The sequence below is a fragment of the Orycteropus afer genome, unplaced genomic scaffold (assembly GCF_000298275.1).
Source record: "Orycteropus afer afer isolate SDZICR_OR568_19922 unplaced genomic scaffold, OryAfe1.0 scaffold00162, whole genome shotgun sequence".
NCBI lineage: Eukaryota > Metazoa > Chordata > Mammalia > Tubulidentata > Orycteropodidae > Orycteropus > Orycteropus afer.
Genome location: NW_006921749.1, coordinates 5,763,065 through 5,767,452, shown reverse-complemented (window position 1 = coordinate 5,767,452; position 4,388 = coordinate 5,763,065).

Below are 4,388 nucleotides of genomic sequence, written 5' to 3'. Positions count from 1 at the left end.
GGTAGGCTAATGTTATAATTGGGGAAAGACTACAAACATGAAAAGAAAATTAATATTTCAAGACATAGAAGAAGCACTGGACTAAAGTTTAATAGACACATATCTTAGTAACAATCTTTAGCTGGCCTTGTGAGCTTCAGAAAAGTACTTTAAGCTTTCAATGGCTTGGATTTACCAGCAAAATGGAAGCGGGCATTTTGTACATGAGGTTTTATAGGAACCCAGCCTCACTCCTTTGTTTATGTATTGTATTTGGCTACTCTCCTTGAAGACTAAGGTGAACCTGACACAAGTCATGGTATTCTCAATCACCTCATATGCATGCGAGAGCTGGACAATGAATAAGGAAGACTGAAGAAGATTCAATGCTTTTGAGCTGTGGTGTTGGAGAAGAATGCTGAAAGTATCACAGACTGCTAAAAGAACTAACAAATCTGTCCTGGTGGAAGTGCAGCCAGAATTCTCCTTGGAAGTGAGAATAGCCAGATTTCATCTCACCTACTTTGGTCATGTTGTCAGAAAGGACCATTCCTTTAGAAGGTTATCATGCCTTGGTAAAATGGAGGGTCAATGAAAAAGGGGAAGACCCTCAACAAGATGAATAGACACAGTGGCTGCAATGATGGGGTCAGGTATAGCAAGGATCGTGGAGCTGGCCTAGGACCAGGCAGTGTTTTGTTCAGCTGTACATAGGGTCGCTATGAGTTGGAGACAACTTAACGGCACCTAAAAACAACAAATTTGGCCATTACTATGCTAAAATAGCAAAATTGAATAGGTGCAAGAGATTGTATGACTTTTTTGTTGTTGTTAAGTGTTGTCGAGTTGTTTCTGACTCATAGCGACCCCATGCACAGCAGAACGAAACACTGCCCGATCCCGCACCAGCCCCACAATCCCTGCTATACTTGAGCCCATCATCGCAGCCACCGTGTCAATCCATCTCGTTGAAGGCCTCCCCCTCTTTCGTCGACCCTCCACCCTACCAAGAATGACATCAAAGCCTAAAATATTTACTCTCTGGCCCTTTGCAGAAAAAGTGTCATGATCCCTGAATAAACATTTTACAAATAAAATAAAAAATAAATAAAAAAGCTTCTGCTCTGTGGATTCAACAAACACAGATTTCAAATATTAGAGATTTTGAATAGCATTCTGTATTTAATTTTGCAAAAGCATGTTGTTAGATGCTGTTCAGTCAGTTTCAACTCATAGTGACCTTAGGTACAACAGAACAAAACATTGCCCCGTCCTGTGCTATCTTCATCATCATTGTTATCCTTGAGCCCATTGTCAGCTTTTCCATTGACTCTTTTCTTTACCAAGCATGATACCTTTCTCCAGAGACTGGTCCCTTCTGATTACATGTCCAAAAATACACGAGACAAAGCTTCATCATAGCTTGTGTCTAAGGAGCACTCTGGTTGTACTTTTTCTGCAGTAGATTTGTTTGTTCTTCAGGCAGTCCATAATATACACAATATTTTTCACCATCACCATAACTCAAAGGCATCAATTCTTCTTTAGTCTTCCTTATTCTTTGTCTAGCTTTCACATGCACATGAGGCAATTGAAAATAACATGGCTTGGGTCAGGCACACCTTAGTCTTCAGAATGAAATCTTCACTTGTTAAGACTTTAGAGAGGTCTTTTGCAGCAGATTTGCCCAATGCAAGGTCACTTGATTTCTTCACTGCTGCTTCCATGGTATTGATTGTGGATCCAAGTGAAATGAAATCCTTGACAATTTCAATCTTTTCTCTGTTCATTATGATTTTGCTTATTAGTTCAGTTGTGAAGATTTTGGTTTTCTTTACATTGAGGAGTAATCCATAAGGGACCGTAGTCTTTAATCTTCTTCAATAAGTGCTTCAACTCTTCTTCTCTTTCAGCAAGTAAAGGCCTTTAAAGAGCATTATTTTACAACGCAACCACATTACAGGCAAGTGGTGGCCCAACTGGAAACCTTGTAACTCTTTTACCGTGAAAAGTCTATCTTAATGATAATTTAAGGATCCCTGATTGTACAATGGTTAAATGTTTGACGGCTAACCTAATGATGGAAGTTCAAATCCACCAGTTGCTCCACAGGAGAACGAAGTGGTGATCTGCTTCTATAAAGATTATAGCCTAGGAAACTCTATGGGACAGTTTTACTCTGTCATATTTGGTCACTGAGAGTCACATAACAATGATAATGTATAACTCTGTTTAGTAACATTAAGTCATAATATGTTTTGAATGAGAAAACAGATTTTATACACATATATATGCATATTCTAATTTTATTCAACTAGTTATTTACTCATGTATGTGCATAGGCTAATACCCAAGTCTGAAATAACATATTTTAGAACGTTAACAGGATATAGTTGATTAGCTTATTATTTTTGCTTGTTTATATTTCTCATTTTCTTAAAATGAAAGTAATTACATGCAAAATTAAAACGCAATCATATGAACATATGTCATATGTCTTTGAATCCTGTATTTATGTACATCTATAAAGAAAGAGCCAAGATATGTATGCTTGGTGGACTTTTTACAATGGTTGATTATCTGATAATTAATATTAGCTTTGTTAGGTTGTTTTGGCCTGCTCTTGATAACATGACAGCACTCATACTCCATGGAGAAGAGAAACTGAAAGATAAAGATAGGATGGAAAAGGCCGAATTCGTTTTCACAGCTTTTCCCCAGGCCACTTTAATGCATGTGGCTCAGCTAATCAGCAAGAGTAGCTTTCACATTAGAACTCTTTGATACCCAGTCTTTATTTTCCTGAAGTTTTACATATGATTTTAAAACAGTGTAATTTCTTGAACTTTGTATTCATAGATTTATGAGCTATTCTTTTCTTTTATTCTAATTGTTCTAAATTAGCAGCTATCCCTTACTAAATATAACAAAACAAACAAACCTCAAACAAAAACCTTTCAAAATACGAAAATGAGAATGTTTTCATTGGCATTGTGGACACTGCAATGAGCAATTGTAAATGAATAGTCTCTTCCTTCCAATTCCAGTATTTATGTTTCTGCATACATAACCAAACTCCCAAGTTCCTGTTTCTACACATGTTTAGATAACTAAACAATGGTGAATAAAATTAGAAAGACATTGGAGGGTAATAAACAGAATGGTAACTAAATTGAAACTTTTGGTAGACTAGGGAAGGAAACATTAAAAAAAGCAAAACAAACAAACAAATAAGGAACCACCACCACCAACAACAACAAAATCACCAAAAAACAAATAAGCAATAAAGTAGTTGAAGTTTGGTTTCAGTGACAATTTTCAAAGGTAAAAATAAAACAACAACAAAACAACCAAAGTACCATCATAATCCACTTTTTCTTCTGGTTTAAAAGCAAATGAAAAATCAAAACAAAACAACAAAAACAGCATGATACTTAAAAACCATTACCAACACTGTTGCTTGTTTTATTAAATTGGCCAATTATTTTGGTGTTTTATTTCTTCTTTCCTTTAATCTTTAATTCAATAATAATTATCTATTGTGAAACTATCATTGAAACTACACTGTAAATAGTGAATATGGCATTAAAGTCTCAAAGTAAAAAAGGAAAAAAAAAAAAAAAGTCTGATTCTGTCATCAAGTATTTTTTGAGCACTAACTCATTGTAACCCATTGCAAGGCACCAAGGTGAGGGTAAAGGGGGGGAAGTCTTCTTTGTGGAGATGTATAAGTATAAATTATAGGCACATTTTAAAAAATTGCCTAGCACATTCTGTATTTGCTCATGCTATCTGCATTTGAATATTCATTGCTAGAAAGACCTTTCGATTTAGATTCAAGATTATGAAAATTATGTATTTTACTCTAGAGCTTTTTTTAGGGTGAATGAACAGTCAAGGTTTCTATTCAATTTGATAGAACTGACAGATGTTGTATCTGAACTGTTTTTCCGAAAAGGCCTTGAATGAACCAAACTTGCTATCAAATTTTGTTTACTTAGAGATGAATATTCATATGTGCTAAGTCTGAGAATATTTTCTATAAATGCTTCTATATTCATCTCTATATCCAAGTGAGGAAGGAGCTCTAGTAGCATAGTGCCTAAGGCACTTGCCTGCTAACCAGACTGCTGGCGGTTCAAACCCACCAGCCACTCCTCAGAAGGAAGGTTGGGCAATCTACTTCCGTAGTGATACTGCCTCGGAAACCCAAGGAGAGGTTGCTATGTGTCGGGTGGACTCAATGGCATACAACAACAACAACAACATCCAAATGAGAACATTCTCTATGCACTCTGTTTTCCATCTTTATTTATGAGTGAATGTATGCCTACAATTTTTTTTTTTTAATTTTCTCATTCTTTTTTTTTTTTTTTTTAGGATTTGGGTGAAGATTTACAGAGTAAATT